Source organism: Schistocerca piceifrons, chromosome 1, assembly GCF_021461385.2.
Source record: "Schistocerca piceifrons isolate TAMUIC-IGC-003096 chromosome 1, iqSchPice1.1, whole genome shotgun sequence".
Classification (NCBI taxonomy): Eukaryota; Metazoa; Arthropoda; class Insecta; order Orthoptera; family Acrididae; genus Schistocerca; species Schistocerca piceifrons.
The window spans coordinates 851,913,968-851,936,705 of record NC_060138.1 but is presented as its reverse complement, the minus strand read 5'-3'; positions in this window follow the sequence as shown (position 1 = coordinate 851,936,705).

Genomic DNA, 22,738 nt, shown 5'->3' with positions numbered 1-22,738 from the left:
CGGGTGCAAGTCTTTCGATTTGACGCCACTTCGGCGATTTGCGCATCGATAGGAATGAAATGATGATGATTAGGACAACACCCAGTCCCTGAGCGGACAAAATTTCCGACCCACCCGAGAATCGAACCCCGGCCCTTATTCTGTCACCCTGACAACTCAGCTACCGGGGGTGGACACGGCAGCAAATGACCAATGCAAGTGCCTTTGCTAATAGCACGACATCGTCTGCAGCGCCACTCCTGGTTTCGTGACCATAGTGGTTGGATCCCAGACGAGTGGAAAACCTTGGTCTGGTCAGACGGGTTCCAAATTTCAGTTGTAACAGCTGATGGTAGGGTCTGAGCGTGGCACAGACCCCACGAAGCCACGGACCTGTCATAAAGGCTCTGTGCAAGCTGGTGATGGCTCCGTAACGGCGTGGCCTGCGTTTACATGGAATGGACTGGGTCCTCTGGTGCAATTGAACCAACTGGACCATTTGCAGACATTCACTGACTTTATGTTCCAAAACGGCGATGCAGTTTTTATTAATGACGATGCGTCATATCCCTGGGCCACAATTGTTCGTGATTCATTCCATGTAGGCTTTCACGGCCGGCGTCTTTATCAGTAAACTCTTCCGGGCTAAGTTGCCGTGGTCGATCTGTAGAACTTCTTCTCCCTGACGTTTCGTTCTCAACTGCGGAGAACATCTTCCGAGGTGAGTCGTCGACTCACCTCGGAAGATGTTCTCCGCAGTTGAGAACGAAACGTCAGGGAGAAGAAGTTCTACAGATCGACCACGGCAACTTAGCCCGGAAGAGTTTACTGATAATGTTCGTGATTCGTTTGAAGAACATTCTGGATAACTAGACCAAATGATGTGGCGACTCTGATCATCCGATACGAATTCCATCGAACATTTATGGGACGTAATCGATAGGTCTGTTTGTGCATGAAATCCTGCAAACACCTCCGCAATTATGGCATGGCTCGTTTTGCTGCAGAGGACATCCAAAGATTTGTTGAGTCCATGCCACGTCGAGCCGCTACACTGCGCCTTGCGAAAGGAGGTCCGACACGATGTTAGGAGGTATCCCATGACTTTTGTCACTTATATATATATATATATATATATATATATATATATATATATATACATATATATATATATATATATATATATATATATATATATATAACGGCCAGGAGAGCGGTGTACTGACCACATGCCCTTCCATATCCGCGTGCAGTGACGCCTGTGGGCTGACGACGACACGGCGGCCGGTCGGTACTATTGTGCCTTCATGACCCGATCGGGCGGAGCTTATATACCAGTGGGACATTTCTGCTTCCAGCATTGTACATCTCGTGCAGGAATCATGATGATAAGGTAAGCGACGATAGGCCGAGTACTCCGGCACATAACAGCTAGTTTCTCTTACTCAGTAAGTAAATATAATGTAGAGAGAACCTATAATATTAATAAGAAGCACCTTTCGATATGTGCAGTGGCTTGCAGAGTTTATATAAGTAAGTTAGGGCGCCATATGTCGTGACCACAATGAGGTCGTTAGAGATGAGCACCGAGTCCGTTCTTAAAGGAATTGTATTACGATGTATGGAACCAAGAATATTCTGTAATCCAGGGAAAAACTAAACCAGCATGCCATTCCCCCCTCCCGCTAAGGAAGAGTCCGCTGTGTACATCGTTTGCGCCACTTCTATCGGTTTTATTCTCTGTGCGGTTTCATTGCTGACGAAACTCTCATAACTGAACCATCTGATCAAAAGTATCCGGACACCCCTGTTTTATGCAGTTTGACCACCAGATGTCACGAGAGGCGGACCTGCCAATATACAAGGAGTCAGGGGGTACTGTGTTGTCAGTAGAGAAGCAATAAATGGTTCAAATGGCTCTGAGCACTATGGGACTTAACATCTTAGGTCATCAGTCCCCTAGAACTTAGATCTACTTAAACCTAACTAACCTAAGGACATCACACACATCCATGCCCGAGGCAGGATTCGAATCTGCGACCGTAGCAGTCTCGCGGTTCCGGACTGCAGCGCCTAGAACCGCACGGCCACCGCGGCCGGCAGAGAAGCAATAGCAGCAGTCAGTGACTTCGAACGTAGACTAGTTATTGAATGTCACTTGAGTAACAAATCCGTCAGGGACATTTCAATCTTTCTAAAACTATCCAGGTGGACTGTTGCTGATGTGATCATGAAGTGAAAAGGCGAAGGCACAACCACGGCTAAATCAATCCCTGGTAGATACCATCTACTGATGGACAGGGACGTCGAGCATTGCGGAGGGTGACTGTAAAAAATTGTAAGGAAAAAACTGTTAGTATGGCAAGTTTGGTACTTTTATGGCTTTAAGTTGGCATCAGTGGGATGAGCCCTGATCAGCTGATGTATCAACATTGTTTTGTTTATAACCTCAAAAATACACTACAAGATGGCGAGTCCGCTTGAAACGTCCACATTAGTTGAACAACGTTCTTATTCGTGTTTTACTTGCTGAAGGCGAGGAACCAGTGAATATATACTGTAGAATGTCTAAAGTTTATGATGAAGGTTGTATGAATCGTGCAAATTTTTACAAGTAGGTAGAGCACTTCAAAAATGGTCGCGACTCAGTGACTGACGAACACCGTTCTGGCCGACCAGTTGCAGTTTCAACTCCATCACTTGAAATTCGAGTTGATGACATTATTCGTGCTGAACGCCGTGTGATTGTGGAACTGATAGTTCATAAGGTTCAAATTAGTACTGGTACAGTTCATAACATTATCTGTAACAAGGCCAAGTAATGCAAAACATGTGCAAGAAGGGCCCCAAAGGAGTTGACGCGGTTACACAAGGAAACAAGGTTGAGAGTGTGCACAGAGCTAGAGGAACGCTATGAAAGAGAAGGTGAGCACTGCCTCAACAAAATTTTAACTTGTGATGAAACTTGAGTTCACTTTTATGAGCCAGAATCAAAAAGACAAAGCATAGAGTGAAAGCACACCCACTCGCCTGTCAAGAAAAAATTCAAAACCCAAGCATCAGCTGGAAAAGTCATGTTGACGGTGTTTTGAGATACTGAAGTTCCAGTTTTTTGTAATTATCTCGAAGAGTAGCGAACAATGAACAGTCATTACTACTCGGATTTGCTTTTAAACTAGTTTAAGCCAGCTATGAGAGAGAAACGTCGTGGACCTCAGAGGAGAGGTGTGATTCTCCAGCAAGACAACGCACGTCCTCATATTGCTCAACTAACCCCTGAAACCATTGACAAAAAGGGCTGGGAAGTACTGCTTCATCCCACTTGCAGTCCTGATTTAGCACCTAGTGGTTTCCATGTGTTTGGCGCATTGAAGGAGGCATTGCGTGGGAAGAGGTTCCAGGACAATGAGCGCGTGAAAAAGTTTGTAGGACGTTGGTTCAAATATCAAAACAAAGAGTTATTTGCAGCCAGAATAAAAACGCTTGCAGCCCGTTGGAACAAGTGAATAAATGTTCAAGGGGATTATGTTGAAAAGTAGAAAAAGTATTGTTTTGTAAAAATAAACGCTTTTTTCACTAGAACAATTTGTCTCTTGAATTATTGAATAACCCTGGTATTAAATCATGGAAGTAATCATTCGTGAGTTCCAAAGTGCTAACAGCAACCCGGCTAACACAGCGACTGTACGTAGTCAGTTAAAAAGAGTAGGGCATACTGGCCCTGCAGCGACTGATAAGCCAAACATTTCTGAAGTTGGTGTAAGGGTTGACATCATTGGACAATGGATGACTGCAAACGATTGATAGGGAGTGATGAATCACGCTGTACACTTTGGCAATCCGACGGAAGGGTTTGGGTTTGGTGAATGGCTGTAGAACGTTACCTGCCGTCATATGCAGCGCCGAGAATGAAATACGGAGGAGACGGTGTTACGGTATGGGGGTGTTTTCTGTGGTTGCTGTGTGGACTTTAAGAAAACGCTAAATGCCCTAGGAAGGAATGAACATATTTTCGAGCATTATGAACTGCGAGCAGTAGAACAGCAGCTCCGGAGCCGATGATTGTATCAGCATGACAATGCACCCTGCCATAGAGCAACATCTATGCAGCAATTGTTTGTGAACAGTAACATTCCTGAAATGGTATTTCCTGCCCAGAGTACCGACCTGAACCCAATGGAATGCCTTTGGAATGACTTACGTCGATTTCGCTCCAGACCCGAATGTGCAACATCACTACCTTCCCTGGCTTCGGCTCTTGAGGAAGAATGGACTACAGCTCTTCCACAGACATTCACACTCTTCATTGAAAGTGTCCCCAGCAGAATGCCAGTCGTCATGAAGGTGAAGGGTGGACACACACCGTATCAATGTTCACTAATAGTTGTCCGGGTACTTTCGATCAGATAGTGTATGAACTTTCTGGTTACCTATTTCCGCTCTTATTGAGGCACGCTAAGGACCTTTTCGTTGTTATTTATTGCAGAAACTAAGTAGCGTTTCTATTTTACATACTGGATCTCTTCCACGGGTAAACACTTCCAGATAAAATATTACCATACAACTTTCACCATTAAAATTACGATCAAAAAACATCAAACCCCCCCGATCAGATTTCATAACAGACGTCAGCCTTTCGAAGCGTCGTTACCAACAGATCTTGGCACACAGCTGGACTGTATTAAATAACACAGTTACAAACTTTACCGTTTCGACAACTCCGATCACTACTTCAAAGAGTCTATGACGTGACGTAACGATGACAGTCCTTTCCGTTCCGTTCCGTCGACTGTTGCTGTGAATTCAGACAACAGAAATACATAGTAGTGTATACAAAACATTTCATGGTGTCCTGTGTGACCTGTCGGTGTTCGGACACTGTGTACCATCGAGGCCGGCCGAAGTGGCCGTGCGGTTCTAGGCGCTGCAGTCTGGAACCGCGAGACCGCTACGGTCGCAGGTTCGAATCCTGCCTCGGGCATAAATGTGTGTGATGTCCTTAGGTTAGTTAGGTTTAACTAGTTCTAAGTTCTAGGGGACTAATGACCTCAGAAGTTGAGTCCCATAGTGCTCAGAGCCATTTGAACCATTTGTACCATCGACGCTGTTGTAATGACTCTCACGTTATGTTAGTCGCATCGTAGTGTCTCGTAGTGCCAATAACTACTGAACACATTTGACAGTGACACACATCGTTGTGTGAGTAGCACTGTTACAGGTGGTGAAATCTGTCTTCATAGCTACGAAGATATTATAAGCAAAGTTATCATTAGAGAAACAAGCAGAGGCTGTTTCAAGAGGAAATTGCAAGGAAAATAGTCCGAAAACCCCCCGTCTCTTAAAGAAAGAATTGTGGGTGATTTGTCAAGTTAAAGAAACTGTGTAAGTCGGCTTCAATCAAATGCTATCTGCCGTTGAGGGAACAATTTCATCCAGAAAGTTACAAAGATTATGGATAAATACTTCTGATGCATACACCCCTTCCTGAAGTTGTTGTTGCGCGTGGCTAGCTACAAATCTTCTTTAACACTGCGTGAGGGCGACGCTGAGAGAGTGGGACGTTGAAGTGTAGAGTCTTAACTGTTGTTAAGCATTTCAAAATGTGGGAAAAATCCAATCGTAAGCTTTAGTGTATCAGGTTATCGTGTGGCAGGCAAATTTAGCCGGCCTACAGGTGATACGAATTCATCATTCCTGTGGAAGAAGGGGAAACGGCCTTGCCGCAGTGTCTCCACCGGTTCCCGTGAGATCACGGAAGTTACGCTGTCGGGCGTGGTCGCCACTTGGATGGGTGACCATCCAGGCCGCCATGCGCTGCTGCCATTTTTCGGGGTGCACTCAGCCTCGTGATGCCAATTGAGGAGCTACTCGACCGAATAGTAGCGGCTTCGGTCAAGAATACCATCATAACGACTGGGAGAGCGGTGTGCTGACCCCACGCCCCTCCCATCCGCATCCTCCACTGAAGATGACACGGCGGTCGGATGGTCGCGGTAGGCCACTCGTGGCCTGAAGACGGAGTGAGTGTGGAACACGAAAGTAATGGGATACTAAGCAGTTTGCTCGGCACTTTGTTGTCACTTAGTGTCAACCAGACAAGTCTACTGAATATGTATACGTGATGCGTGTCCGAAAGAACAGACGCCATGTTTGATCCAGCAGCCATTATGAATTAAGACACAAATAAATTACAGATATTGGTTGCGGGTGGGGATCAACTAAAATCAATGGGGAAAGTTAGAAATTTGTGCCGGACTGGAATTCGTACCAGGGCCCCCCGCCTACCAGGTTAGATGCTCTGACCCAGGAGCCATCTGGACACAGTGGTAATTACAACTGTAGCACATACTACTGATGTAGTGCTCCTTGCCATTATCGTCATTACTCGCGGCATATTCGGGAGGACGACGGTTCAATCCCGCGTCCGGCCATCCTGATTTAGGTTTTCCGTGATTTCCCTAAATCACTCCAGGCAAATGCCGGGATGGTTCCTCTGAAAGGGCACGGCCGACTTCCTTCTCCATTCTTCCCTAATCCGATGAGACCGATGACCACGCTGCCCTCCTTCCCCAAAACCAAGCAACTCGCGGCATTTCGCCGATTCTCGTAAGAGTTTGAGCCTTCTGTGCATCTGCACTCAGTGACACTTCGCCTTAATTAATGAGGAGACCCGCGTTAGAATCTCTGATTGGCACAATTTTCAACTTTCCCCATTAAATTCAATCGAATCCCGCTCGCAGCAAATGTCTGTAACTCCTTTGTGTCCAGTGAATAAGTTTACAGCACCTGTCAAGTAAATAAGAGCAAGAGGAATTGAGCATGATGCGTGACAGGGAGATACGTTTATCGTTTGTTGAGCGTGTACAGGGTGACGCAGCTAAGAATGACCACCCCAGATATCTCCAGAATGAGTAGATCTATGGAGGGCCGGTTTGCACCAAGTTGTAGCGGACAATATGGCGAATTTCGTGAAGTTTTCAAGTAATTTTTATCGTTTGTAGTAGCCGAATTACGACACCGACTCTTAACGGAACTGCATACTTTCTGTGTGGCATTTGAATGGAGCTCGTAAGAGAACTTCAGCGACATAAAATGTGGGGTCTTAGGGACTTGAGCGAACAGTATCAACATAATAGTGCCGCAAACCACTGTCAAGCTGTTAGGAGAAGAGCTTCCACAAACGCGTGCGCTGTTATAGGAAATGTAAGCGAGCACATAACTCAGGCATGGTTCGTGTGTTTACTATCGCTGGTATCGTACCAAGTGCTCAAAATGTTGACCCTGAGCATTGCCACACCGCTATGAAGTGCTTCTGATATAACAGTACTGTTCGCTGAAATTCATCTTAAGCTAAGGGCTGCACAAGCTCATGTTATCAGGCATCGTCGTTTTTTCCTAATAGATCTCTTGTTTTAATTTTCGCCGGATATAATGGTACAGAAGTGTTACGTTCGATGAGTGTGCAGACTATTTTGCATTTCCTGAACGACCTTTCCAATGTTCTCCAAATGTTCTTAAGAGGGTCTGTTATTACATGTACGGAATGGGAAGGACATTCGTCATGCTGGTACCACACTTACTGCCTTGTGTCCAGCGGGATGTCTTCCAATAGCTATGGCAGCAGCATATCTTAGGAACTCGAGATACTTGAGTGTATTTAGATTCTCATCAATAAAACAGGTGCCAATGATACGGGTGTTGAAAAACACGCAACAAATGTTGATAGACCAAGAGCCTTGTTTTTATGAATTTCTTTGAGTCACCGTGACAATTAGTGCATACTGGGAAGATGGACGTGTCCGTGGTCTGTAAACGATGCTTCTTCCCTAAAGCTAATTTTGCGGGAGCTGTGCCGCATCACTTTGCACTTTTCCTAGATAAAATTTGGGGAACTGTAACCAGTTTTGGAAGTCATTACCATGAAGCTGTAGATGCAACGAAATATGAAAAGGATGAAATGCTATGGAATGTAGTATTCGCTGAAACTAGTTTGATTGACCCCTCTGGTATTTCCGATATACCTCTTAGAGACAATTGCATCGTGTATGAAGATGGTATCTGTTCTTTCAGGCATGTCCTTCTTCTTCTGTGCTGGATGCACACGCATTGCCCGAACTCTTAAGGTACTCGGAAAGATTGTCTGCCGCGAGTAATGAGTGTAATGAGCAGTGGCACTACGAATGTAGTGTGTGGACATTAAGTTGGGAATGTGGATCTGACGAGGAGCGTGCATGGGATAAATTCCTGCAGTCGCACTATCCTCTGTGGCCTCGGTAGTTCAGATGGACGCCGGCCGCTGTTACCGAGCGGTTCTAGGCGCTTCTGTCCGGAACCGCGCTGCTGCTACGGTCGCAGGTTCGAATCCTGCCTCGGGCGCGGATGTGTGTGATGTCCTTAGGTTACTTAGGTTTAAGTAGTTCTAAGTCTAGGGAACTGGTGACCTCAGATGTTGTCCCATAGTGCTTAGAGCCATTTTAACCATTTTAAAATGCTGGCACGGTAGCGTGTTCGGTCAGAGGGCTGCTCGCCCTCTGAAATAAAAAACTGAGTAAAGGAATCAACGATCAACTTGAACGGATGTCTTGTGACGTCCACCCAGACCAAACGCAACGAACAATACCGAACAAAATGAAAAAAAAAAAAGATGGATAGAGCGTCTGCCATGAAAGCAGGAGGTGCCAGGTTCGAGTGCCGGACGGGGCACACATTTTCAACTGTCCCCGTTGATGTACATCAACGCCTGTCGACAGCTTAGGGTCTTGATTTAATTATCATTTCATTTGCATTGTGTGTTACTGCTCCTAAAATGTCAGTTTCACTTCTTTTTCCTTGGCATATATCTGTTCTCCACACTTCCAGTTTCTAGAAGTATTTTACAGTGTTTGCAAAGAAAGAATGTGAGTGTTTGGCACGATCTTGATACTCTTCAGCATACGGCCACGCCGCTGCTTTAATAGTTCGGTGGCATTCACCGTAAACGATATTCACTTTTTCTTTAAATGTGTACTTTGTTACTGTCTCAGCATATATAACTGCTACAACAGCAGAACACAGACTGACAGGCTTCAAGCGCACAGGTAAACACGAGAACCATACTTGAGTTCCATGTTTTCTTACGTTTGGTGTAATAGGCAGACGTTTGTGGAACCTCTTCGCCTGACTGTGGAACAGTAGTTTGCAGTTCTGTTATCTTGATGCTATCCGATCGTCCCACAGACCCTGTTTGTTACATCATTGAAGTTGTATTAGAAGATTCTTTCAAATGTCACAGGAAAACTATATAGTTTGATTAAAAAAAAAAACAAAGATGATGTAATTCGGCGGCTATAAACGACGAAAATTACTTACGAACGTCAGGAAATTTGCCATACTGCCCGTTATAACTTGGCGGAAACTGGACCTCGATATATTTATTCGTTCTGGGTATATCTGTAGTGGCCTGTCTTAGCTGCCGCACCCTGTGTATGGCGTATACTACTTCAGCTCCGTATTCCACGCTAATTCATGCTGAACATGTTGTTGTGCCAGGTCCTCTGACAGAATGTCACTTCAAAATATTTCCCACAAAGGTTCGAAAAGCGTCACTCACATTCGCTGTCAACAGAACGATATGACACCAATGTCTCATGTCACAGGTTATTAGCGAGAAAATGTCGACATTATTTTGACGAGCTGTGTTTGTTACTTGTCCGTATATAGCACTTTAACCTGTTTAATTTTGTTTGTGTCTATCGGTAGAATCTATTGTCTGTTAGTCGAATTCGGCTAACATGTACCAAGGCTTCGACTTCCCATTGGTTTATAATTCCTTCAAAACGTTGTGTTCTACCAATAATTATGCACACTTTAGCGAATACGAACAGCTGTTTTCCAATAAAAAGATTTTTACGATCATTTTCGGTCGTATAGCTCTTTCTCTCTATCGAAAAGATAATGAAATAATTTTCCTCTAGGCGGAGTAGAAGCTGTATTGGCTTTTGTAACAGGTTGAAACTGTGAGCCCGACCACGATTCGAACGAGTATAGCTGGCTTTTGTGGTCAGTGTTCTCCCTATAGGACACTCGAGAGTAGCTCGCGGACTGGTGAACAGCTTGCAGCTGTTCCTCTCAGTTCCTTCTTAGCCACCTTTCTTTCTAATACTTTGTAATCCCACTCCTCCAAATGACCTTCTGTTACGCGGTGAATATTACTTTTATTTCACTCGAAAACGATTCTAGTATTTGAATTTGTGAGATTTGTAACTTATTGGGTAAACGACAGCCTGCATATCCAAATATACAGGGTCAATTCCCAGACGTTTCTTGCCTTTACTTGCGATCATGGCTCTGAATGGAAAATAAATTTTTGGTGCTTATTATGTGTCAAACGATAGCATCTCCAGCACATGTTTGGTCAGTTATGTTGATGTACACGGTGCATAAAGACAAGGGATTATCATCTCTAAGTACGATATCACTTGAGTTTACACAACAAGTAACGGTTTCATGATTCCGCTCCTTTTATAGAATTTTCCACCGTCCTGAGTGTCCGTTTCAGATTTTTATTTCGTTATTAAAAATTATTCTTTTCTGTCTTTTCCAAATTAGATAAAGAACTTGGCCGATGACATTGCACCCGGTCTGTCCAGGATGGATACACTGATTCTGTTGGGAAGGGTGCCGTATGTCTTCTGAGGCATGTTGGTCCACAACTGTTGTAACTGGTCCTTAGTATCCCCCACATGGCACTAAGACGAAGCTGACTTCCGAGATGATCCCATACATGTTCAATGCCGGCCGCGGTGGTCTCGCGGTTCTAGGCGCGCAGTCCGGAACCGCGCGACTGCTACGGTCGTAGGTTCGAATCCTGCCTCGGGCATGGATGTATGTGATGTCCTTAGGTTAGTTAGGTTTAAGTAGTTCTAAGTTCTAGGGGACTGATGACCACAGCTGTTAAGTCCCATAGTGCTCAGAGCCAACATGTTCAATCGGAAACAGATTTGGTGATCTGGCTGCCCACGAGAGTATCTCAACATCACGTAGAGACTTCATAGAGCCATGCCATGTGCGGACCAACATTGTCCTGTTGAAAAATGGCACCACGATACATAAAATGTATGAAGACGGCACTATATACTGCCAGATATGCAAGGTATCCCAGCAGGAATGGTCAATATTCATGGATATGACAGAAATATTCATTCAAAGCAAAAATTCTACTAAACATGGGCTCTTAAGTGCATACCTTTAGAGCTATGACTACTCCTTCATCTTCGATACTGTGAAACATATCTCTTCTACTACATGCCCTTTGCTTTCCATATTTCGGGAGGAGGCATTATGGACCAAAATAAGAAAAAAAAGAAAAATGTAAACATGGGCTCTAAAATGCATACTCTAAGAGCTTTGAGTACTTGTAGTAGAAGAGATCTGTTACGCAGTAGCGAAGATGAACAAGTTCTCACAGCTCTTAAGATATACATTTTAGAGCTCATGTTTACTGGACATTTTTTTCCTTGGTTTGATCCTTACGACCACCTCTCAAAGCATTCACAGTTTCGAAGATGAAGAGGTGCTCATAGCTCTTAAGGTATGCGTTTTAGAGAACATGTTTACTAATGTTTTTTTTTCTTCGAATGATCGTTCCTGCCATACCCCTGATTACTGACCATTCACCTTAATTAACGTGTGAACCTTGGATAATTAATTTCCGAAAATGCCCGCTTCTGTCGAGTGAAACGTGTCAACAAAGGAAAGAAATGCGACTTGTAGCTGCCTAACGATTTTATTTTTAGTGTTTGTTATTGTAATAGTTCTAGAACCAATTATATGACACATGTAGTACTCAAATATTTGGACGAATTTTTCTTTAACTCCTGCATTTCGCTGAAGTGATATTTGTCGGAAGTCATGGTAACGTGACGTGAAAAGCGCTGATGTAAACAAATTATTATTATTACATATAGCCGCCTAGATGGCTGCGTGCGTTAGCACGCCGCTTCCAGGATTTGGGGAGGCGCACTGTCCACGGAATGAATCCTCCCGTCGGATTAGCGAAGACGGTAGGTGTGACGGCCTGACTCGATGTGATTTTCAGGCGGTTTCCCACATCCCATTAAGTGAGTACCAGGCTGGTACCCATATCTTGCTTCAGTTACACATTTCGCAAACACTTGTAAAAGTTTCTCAAGCTATCAAAAGGGCGGATGGGGGTAGACGAATTCAATTTCGGAGGTAAATGGGTAGCGGCAGCAAGGGCATCCGGCCAGCCTCTATCACAAACACTGACGAATCCAGAATAACATGCCGACCACGTGAAGAGGCCGGGAACAAGAGGAAGATTATTATTATTAAATTAAAATTTTTTCTGCATGTTTTATTGCAAGTAAACGATTTATCATTACTCCCCTATATATGTTCTTTATTTTGATTAAGTCATCAGCAGAGTATCTGGCGTCACCCGGGTATGTATTTATTTTTTTATTGGTCCATCCACCTCCTTCCCTCCTTTCTCTGTCTCCTCCGCACCTGTCTCTGTCTGTCTCCTCTTGCCCCTCTCTCTGCCTATCTGAAACTCCTTCCTCACTCTACCCCTCTGTTCCTACCCCTTCTGTCCATCTTCTCGTACCCCTTACATTTCCATTTCATCCCCTATATCCTCCTACCCACTCTCTCCTTCTCCCTCATTCTCTCTGCTCATCTCCGCCTTACCCTCTCTGTCTGTCCCTTTCTTTGTCCATTTCCTTCGCTCTGTCTCTGACCACTCTCACCCCCCCCCCCCTCCCCCCTCTCTCAGTGCATCTCCTCCACCCCTCTCTCTGTCTCCATCTCCTCTTCTCTATCTCTGTCCTTTTCTCTCACCCCTTCCTATGCCCATGTCCTCCTTCCATGATATCACCCTTACTCTAATAGGAGGTGCTGGATCTTATCCCCACAGTATTTCTTTCCGGATAATAAGTAATATGTGTAGCAAGTTCGGCCGAATTAGATCCAGGAGCTTTGGGGGAGTTCTTTTTATCCGTGGCTTAGTCCACATACTAACATTTCACATATGTTCTACATATATTTAATATACTTCACTCCTACGTGTGCACAAATTTCACCTGTATCTCTATCGAATTTCGACCGCAGTTTCGTTTTCACGCAGTTCAGTGTTCATTAGGTCATATCTCCTGAACTATGTGTAATGCAATGATATAATTTCGCAGGCACATTCAGTGGTTTATGCGAATACTGTCTGCAAAGCGTGTTAATAGTAAAGATATAATAAAATGTCGTGTCTGATGAGGCCTTTTCACTGCATTAACAGCGAAAATGCAATAAGCGATAAACTTCTTTCTTTTAATCATTTTTGGCGGTTGTCAGCGAGTAAAATTTTCGTGAAGGTCTGAAACTGTGTGTCAAGTTTGTTGCAAGTCGCTAAATGCTCTTATTCGCACATAATGGATAAATAAAGTCTGGCTATTCGCACTTCGTGGGCTACACTACATTTTCACCCCTACTCCCATCCCCTTGATGGGCAGGTGATAGCATAGCAAGTTTGGTTGAAATCAGTCCAATGGTTTAGGTGGAACAGAGTACATACGTTCATAGATACGTCTGAGCATCCATTTCTATAATATGTATGGATTATTGTTAAAACTGTAAGCACGTTTGATAAAGGCAAGTTTTATTTGGAGGATTAACACCAGATACCCTATCTATATCCAAACCCTCGACCTGCGCCTATAGGCCAGGCGGAGCTATGAAGTCGGAGCAGAAGTCGGCTGGAACAGGCGCGACCTGTTAGGCGGGCGGACGCAGCGAACTGCTCGGCTGATGAATCACAGTTGTACGCGGCGGGCTGTTACCTCAGCCGTCACTCACCACGTAAGGACCACGCCAGCGGGTTACGCGACACAGCTGCAGAGGTTTCACGTCAAACGCGCACAACCGGTAGCTGCTGCTGGCACAGCATTGCGGTAAACATACAAGCTCCGCCCCCGGATGCAGCGTGGCACTACCTTTCTGCAGCCCTTGTGCTCGTGGGGAGCGATGAGGCTGAGTTTCCACTGGCACGAATTTCTTACACGTGCGTACCCTACCTCTACCCTTACAGGCACGTTGGCGTTTCCACACGCCGAAATTGGAAACCCTACTTAAGGGGGGTAGGACGTCAAAGTGGCCGACTTCGAGAAGGAGAGGCACCACAGGACATTTTAATTTGCTCTGTCTATGCTTTTACAAATAAATTCATAAACCTTTTGTCAGCATGACCAGGAAGGATTCAGGATTCACACTCACAGCAGTGGAAGTTCAAAAACACGAAAAAATAATATTTTTTAAATGTGAAATTTCGTGATTTTTTCACTTACTGTTGGCTGCATTTGTTGCTATAGGTACACTTTTCTTCATAAGTAAGAGAGATTCTTCGATGAATTTTGCACAGGTTACAAACCATACTTACAGGTGTATGAAACTCTAGAATGTATTTAATCTATGGAAAAATGAATAGGCTGTTACGGTTTAAACTTCGTGTTTAGAGAAAACTCGAATTTTATAGTTAATTATCTCAATTTTTACCACAGTTTTTAACAGATTTGGGAAATTCTAGAGTTTCATACACGTGTAAGAATGGTTTGTATGCTGTGCAAAATTCATCGATGAATCTCTCTTACTTATGAAGAAAAGTGTACCTACAGCAGCAAATGCAGCTAGTACCAAGTGAAAAAAATGATGAAATGTCACATGTAAAAAAAATTTTTTTGTTATGTTTTTGAGCTTCCTCTGCTATGAGTGTGAATCCTGAATCCTTCCTGGTCATGTCAACAAAGTTTTATGAATTTATTTGTAAAAGTATAGACAGTGTAAATTAAAATGTCCTGTGTGGTGCCTCTCCTGCTCCAACTTGGCCCGTTTCACGTCCAACCCCCGCCCCCCCTTAAGCGACTTTCAGATGGCGGCAAGTGAAATTATTCATACGGGAATTGCGCAGCTTTTAGCCGAGGAGCTAACAGAAATGGAAGTCTCATAGGGATCGTTGGAGAACATCAACTGCGTTAATGAGGGAGTGATCTGTCAAGGATGACGTTTCGTTGAGAATGATCTCTTTGAGCCGTATTTCTGGCTCTGTACGAAGTTTTAATACATGTATGCGAGATGCCGTGCCAGTTCACATTAAATTAGAAATAGCGCTGCAATATCTTACTACCGGAGTCACTGCAGTATACCGGTATGTATTGCATTCTGATCGGCACTATTTCTAATTTTTTATGTTATCTACAATAAATTGAAGATACATAAGAAATTAAGGTTCTGTCTCAACAGTTCAGCTATGATTTTATTTTTAAGGTTACTCAAAATTCTGGTGGATTGTAGGTACGGTACTTACTTTTGTAACCAAGTTTTTTACTACTGTGCAGAAAAGTCATTATTCAATGATAGCGCCAATGCAAACACTGTTATATTTAGATGGAATTTTAAAGAGGGGTCGAGAGTAATTTTAGAACTCTAAAGCCAGAAATAAATTTCTGTTTCACTGTAATATTTACACTCAATAACTAAAGCACAAAATTAGGATCATGGAATTGAAATAAAAAATACCTATAAAATATTGACCGTTCCGCAGTAATATGAACCTCAGAAAGTTCATAATCTCAGTTTCAATACTTGTTAATCAATTTCGTCACTTCAAACTATCGTGTGTTCATTAAAAGTAAGTCATAATAAGTTGCAGTTGAATGCTAGAATGATATTCCATTCGTACTGTTTAAGAACAATTTGCCACTTCAGAAAGTATTTATTTACTTAGTTGAACACAAAGCCCATTACTTTGGCATGACGCTATTTTCCACGTACGTAAACATATGTAAATAGATGTACATAACGTACATGTGTGTTGTCGAAAGAACCGGAGCAGAACGATAGCAGATCCACCTATCCGCAGTTGCTGAAGCTCGCACGCGATGGTGGTGGAAGTGACATCGTGCAAGAAAGTTGAACGCATTCTAACTTTCGTAATTTACGCTTGAGTTGGCATGACAGTGGGCTACTTGGATGTTTCCACGTGTCTGTTGGCTAAGTGAGAGGGATTGTGGAGGTTGCGTGAGTGTGTGTGTGTGTGGGGGGGGGGGGGGGGGGGGGGGAGGGAGGGTGCACCTGTAAAAAATTCATGCCTGTGGAAAAGCGGCATAACGCTTTCTGTCCTAAGTCTCGGCCGGCGAGGAAAATTCAGAGCTCGTAGTGAATTAAGAAATTAAAACACAAGAAACTGAGACAATAACATACTGTTACGTCGCTGTTTACTAAAATGTAGTCGAGTATTCTTTACACGCATAGTTATGATTAATGAAAACTTCGTACTTTGTACAGTTTTTATTATTATTTCAACATTGTACGCTCGGCTCATTAATGGGTATAAAAGTAATTAGCTAATGTATTTAGTTTCATTTTCGTAAAATCTTCTCTATCTTCTAACTGAAGTTGTCTTTTGCTGTCTCCTGTCCAAGTTTTATTGGATCTTATGTTTGGTTTTTCCACGATCTAATTGCCAATTAGAAGTTTGATGTTAGTTCTCTTCGGTATAATATCCGAAGGCATCTTTATTGCCTGAAGGTTTCTTTCAGCCTTAAGAAGCACTAGTTTTTAATGGTTATGAGAAGAAAGGTCAGAAATTTCTCTTGTGAACTTAGAATGTAAAACTGTTGGATATTTTCTCACAATACGTACACAATTCTTGCGAATTCCTTTTAATCGAGATTGTTAGGCTGGGCCTAAAATTATGACAGACTATTCCTTTTTCGCATTTCTGAACTTTAACTAGCCATACGTTCTGCATAACAAAGGTTTCTGACGCATACACAGCTTGCTTATTATTATCGCTTGATTACTATTACTTCACCTGTAGCAGGTGATTCTATAGCCTTTTTGTCTTTTGTAATCACTATTATTATCGTGTTTATTTTCTCATGAATCTAAGTAAAAGCGACTAGACGCCTCGTATTATGTAAAAGATAGAAGGCTGCATACTTGTGTGAATATGTTTTAGTACGTAGGAAAATTAGAAATAAAACGTTTAATTGTTTCTGAGTTTTTCGCTGTCTTCTAGTCGTTTAAATAACATGAGCAATTCATGCCTTACAATTTTTCATCCTATATTTATACTAGCTTAAATAACGTGTCATTAATCGACCTAGTTATCACTACGTTTCAAATCAATTCTAATATTTTAATCCTAAAATTCAATCACTGGACGTTTTACATTATGTGCACTTTACTTCGTACATTGCAGCGTAGTAAATGTAGCTAGTACTTCAAAATTACCTTTTCTTTTTTAATCAGAATTAGTGGATTTATTTACAAACCTGCCGAATATTCCCTTGTTCGCACTATAAAATTCTGTCAACAGAAAAAAAATCCTAACAAAACGTAAATTTCTGTTAAATTGCTAGCAGTCATCTGGAGATCACTTTTGTTTGTATCTGAATGTATCCCGTCTAACAATTGACGAACAGTCTGCGGACGTTTCGATACAACTGAGAACTTCGCCGAATCATTTACCTTGCCTTGATAAAAAAGGAAGACACTCTGCTTTAAGCCCATGAAATGCCTAATTAGAATGCACCCTGCGTCTTTCTTTTCTGGTTTTCTTTCTGCCTCACTTGAACCCTTGCATTAAGTACTTCCAGTTCAGCTTCTGTGTATTGGCGCGCATCAGTTACTGTGGGCGGTGTGTAAGAGGAGTAGCAAGAAGGCATCGCGGTACTTCGTGTATGAAAACAAAAATAAGAGGTCAGTGACGTAGTGGCAGTCGTGTATCAACGACCTAACTGGAGGAAGGATGTTGCACCTTGCGCCGCGCAACGGACTGCGAACTACCGTAGCTGCTGATGGGACGCAAGGTGAAGTCCTGCACCGCCTCTTAAGGCCGCTTTCGACCGCGGCTGCAACTATCGACCTCGGCGGGCAGTCGCCGGGCGCAGCCGGATCGTCGGCGCCTCGCTCGCGGGCTCAGCTCGAGTATCGACCGTGGGCGGGCGGCCAGCGCGCGGTATCGACTGCAACGCCGGGACGCGGGACGCAGTTGGCCGTGTGTCGCCTAATTGGGAGCGGGCCGCCTAGGGCCGTGCGTCTGCAGTGCGCCACGCAATACGCTGTCTGTTCTGTCCCGTTACTGCCTCCGTGCGGTCTGCTATTTCTTCTTAAAGGATCTCGCGTAGTCCTTTTTCTTTCGTGACTTATGGAGACAAGGACCTACTGCCGCTATTTTATCACAAGGCAGCTTGCACAACGCTGCCTCAAGCGCAAAAGTCCTCAGAAAGACGCTAGACCTTATCTTCTGTGGGCTTCAGTTCCATGGGTTGCTTTCTCTGTGGAGAAAAAAGTAATGTCCCGTCGACATCGAGGTCATTAGAGACGGAGAACAAGCTCGGATTGTGTCGAGGTTCAAATGGTTCAAATGGCTCTGAGCACTATGGGACTTAACATCTATGGTCATCAGTCCCCTAGAACTTAGAACTACTTAAACCTAACTAACCTAAGGACAGCACACAACACCCAGTCATCACGAGGCAGAGAAAATCCCTGACCCCGCCGGGAATCGAACCCGGGAACCCGGGCGCGGGAAGCGAGAACGCTACCGCACGACCACGAGCTGCGGACTTGTGTCAAGCATGGGGAAGGAAACCGGCAGTGACATTTCAAAGGAACCGTACCGGCATTTACCTGGAGCGATTAAGGGAAATCACAGAATACCTACATCTGGATGGTCGGACGCGGGATTGAACCATCGTCCTCCCGAATGCCACTCCAGCGTGCTAACCACTGCGTCACCGCGCTCAGACTTCTCTATGGGATGCGCTGTTAGTGATGTCTCAGGAGCAATGTCGATTCCGCGCGTTGTTCTCAGAGCACACAGTGATTGCTGTAGTCATATGGATTACAGTACACGACACCACAGTTTTTAGATCTGAATTAAAGTTAATGAAAATCGTCGGGTAAAATGTTCTTTATGTCGTGATCTTCGCCCCAAAAACTGGTCTGTCGCATCTCTCCACGCTAGTCTATCTTGAGCAAGCCTCTCCATCTCTGCATAACTACTGTGACCTTCATCCGTTTGAAACGGCTTACTGTAATCAAGTTTTGGTCACTCTCTACAATTCCCCCCTCCCCTCCCCCCCCAAACCACTTCCTTTCATTACCAAACGGACGAATTCTTGAGGACTCAGGATGAGTCGCCCTTCTTTTAACGAATTTTTCCACAAATTTCTTTTTTTCCCAGTTCGATTATATAACTCGTCAGTAGTAACACGATGTTTATCTGATCTTCAGCTTGTCTGAATTGTTTATCGTCCACGTTTTGCTTCGTACAACCCTACAGTCCACATAAATAGTTTCAGAAAATGACTCAGTAGTATTTAAATTTATTTTCGATGTTGACAAATACATCTTTCTCAGAAAAGTTTTCCTTGCTATTACCCAGTCTGCATTTTGTCTCCTTTTATTTTGCTACCATCATAGCTAAACTCATTTAATTAGATTCGCTTGATGAATGCTGAAAAGAAGGTTCAAAGAAAACTTAAAGAATTCCAAAAATACTTTTGTGTTAGAACTTGGTTAATGAGCAGTGTGTTCCTTCCCATCATTTAGTGTAAAATCTGAGGAAAAGAAAGTAGCGCGGGCTTGAACGTTTGTGCTTTGTTGTAGTGAATCCTCAATGAAGATCTCTCCAAACGACGGATTATCTTCTTTTCAGCTTATGAGTTACATTCCTACAAAACGATGCGCACTGGTATTAGTACGCTACAAGCGTTGCTCGCTGCTGAGTTTGATCACTGGAGAAGTAACCCATGCATCCAAGGGCGGAACACATACTATCATCCAATACTATAATCCCACGACTCAACAGCTCTGTAACTGTGTCTATGGGCAGAGAACTATTGGACGCAGGAGAGGGGCTGCCTGATGTCACTCTAAAAGTAAATTCGCATGACGTAGCTGCTTTCGGCGTTGAAATAAGTCGACCCCTGCACTTGAAAATTTGCACCGAACATGGGCTCGAACCCGGATGCTCCATTTGTCCAGAACGTTTGCCTTAACGGTCTCGGCCACACATACACGCTGCCCGTCCCACCCAAATTCTGAAGTGCTGCTCACCACTGATGTGATCCCGCTCATTTTCCCCGTGGCTCGCAGGCTCAGTGTATTCCCGCAAGGGGACGAACGATGGTATGCCTCCGCATTGAAAGAGTCGTATGCACGCCGAGGCGTATCTATACAATTACGTGTGTAGTGTCTGTCCGAAAAAACAGAAATCACAGATATAATTGTAAGATGTCACTCAGTCGCACAAAGCTCCACCTCTGTGCAATGGAATGGACTGCCCCCCCCCCCCCCCACCCCCTCCCGCCCATGCTCACCAAGCAGTTACACTTTCCTCCACCAACGTCACCATAAATGCCAAAGGAACATGTTCTGGAAGCTACTTAAAATCTTACCGTTTATCAAAGATTTCAATTTGTGTAACTACTTGGATTTCTGTAAATCAGAGTCTACCGAGAACAGAAATAACTAGGGAAAACAATAATGTGATTGGGGCTAAATGTGGGTATGTCGTTATCACTGTGGGGCACTGGAAAACTTCCACAGGCAAACTAGTGATATCATTACCCTAACAATCGTAATCCCGTGACAAATTTGAGGCAGGTTGGATATATGCTCAGGTGCTCAGATGGTTAAATGTCGGTTATAGGCGCTTCAGTCTGGAACCGCGCGGCCGCTACGGTCGCATGTTCGAATCCTGCATCGGGCATATATGTGTGTGATGTCCTTAGGTTAGTTAGGTTTAAGTAGTTCTAAGTTCTAGGGGACTGATGACCTCAGATGTTAAGTCCCATAGTGCTCAGAGCCATCTGAACCATTTGAGCCATTTGGTTAAATGTCACACATCCCATTATAGTATTCATACATTGTAACAGTAATTCCCAACCTCATGTTTGGTAAACGCAGTGCAGAGCGAAGTAAACGTTCGCCTTCGTAGCTGAATGGTTAGCGTAACTGACCATCATGCGGAGGACCCGGATTCGATTACCGATACTGTCAGGGATTTTCCGTGGAAGAAAGACGCGTGGGATGCACTCAGCGTCGTGATGTCACTGCAGGAACTACCTGACCGAGTAGTAGCGCCTCCAGATCACTAAAACTCAAAGCGGACTGCAGAGCGGTGTACTGATTCCACATCTATCCAAACTGCATCCAATGTCGCCATTTTCTGGGTATGACACGGCGGTCGGTCGGTACCGGTGAGATCGTCACGACCTGAGGACCGAGTTTACGTTTTTGCAGCCAAAGGTCGTGATGTGCAACGACAACCGATATGTTCTTCACTCCAACCATAGTTCGTTCTTAATGCAACCAGCAAAAGGCATCGAGTACCACCAGCAGAAGATAATGTGAACTGAAACATATCCGAGAAAACAGTCATGTTTGTGTAAGCCACTACTCCTCACGGAAAGTGAGGGGAGAGATTGAGAAAATGGAGTAGTACTGTATTATTATTACTATTATTAATCAACATTTTTGTCCTTAGACCCTAACCTAACCTATTTAACTAGAATATTACATGATTATTCAATTTCCCCTTTTTATGTTTGCTTTTTCTTTTTCTCTTCGCAAAAGCTCTTCATTCATTGACTGTGTTCTTGTTTCCTTGGTTCTGTCTATATTTTCCCTAGTCTCTTCCTTTCTTTTACACTACTGGCCATTAAAATTGCTACACCACGAAGATGACGTGCTACAGACGCGAAATTTAACCGACAGGAAGAAGATGCTGTGATATGCAAATGATAAGCTTTTGAGAGCATTCACACAAGGTTGGCGCCGGTGGCGACACCTACAACGTCCTGACATGAGGAAAGTTTCTAACCGATTTTTCATACACAAACAGCAGTTGACCGGCGTTGCCTGGTGAAACGTTGTTGTGATGCCTCGTGTTAGGAGGATAAAGGTCGGATTGTAGCCTATCGCGATTGCGGTTTATCGTATCGCGACATTGCTGCTCGCGTTGGTCGAGATCCAATGACTGTTAGCAGAATATGGAATCGGTGGGCGAAGGAGGGTAATACGGAACGCCGTGCTGGATCCCAACGGCCTCGTATCACTAGCAGTCGAGATGACAGGCATCTTATCCGCATGGCTGTAACGGATCGTGCAGCCACGTCTCGATCCCTGAGTCAACAGATGGGAACGTTTACAAGACAACAACCATCTGCACGAACAGTTCGACGACGTTTGCAGCATCATGGACTATCAGCTCGGAGACCGTGGCCGTGGTCACCCTCGACGCTGCATCACAGACAGGAGCGCCTGCGATGGTGTACTCAACGACGAACCTGGATGCACGAATGGCAAAACGTCATTTTTTCGGATGAATCCAGGTTCTGTTTACAGCATCACGATGGCCGCATCCGTGTTTGGTGACATCGCGGTGAACGCAAATTGGGAGCGTGATTTCGTCATCACCATACTGGCGTATCACCCGGCGTGATGGTATGGGGTGCCATTGGTTACACGTCTCGGTCACCTTTTGTTCGCATCGACGGCACTTTGAACAGTGGACGTTACATTTCAGATGTGTTACGACCCGTGGCTCTATCCTTCATTCGATCCCTGCGAAATCTTACATTTCAGCAGGATAATGGACGACTGCATGTTGCAGGTCCTGCACTGGCCTTTCTGGATAAAGAAAAAGTTCGACAGCTGCCCTAGCCAGCACATTCTCCAGATCTATCACCAATTGAAAACG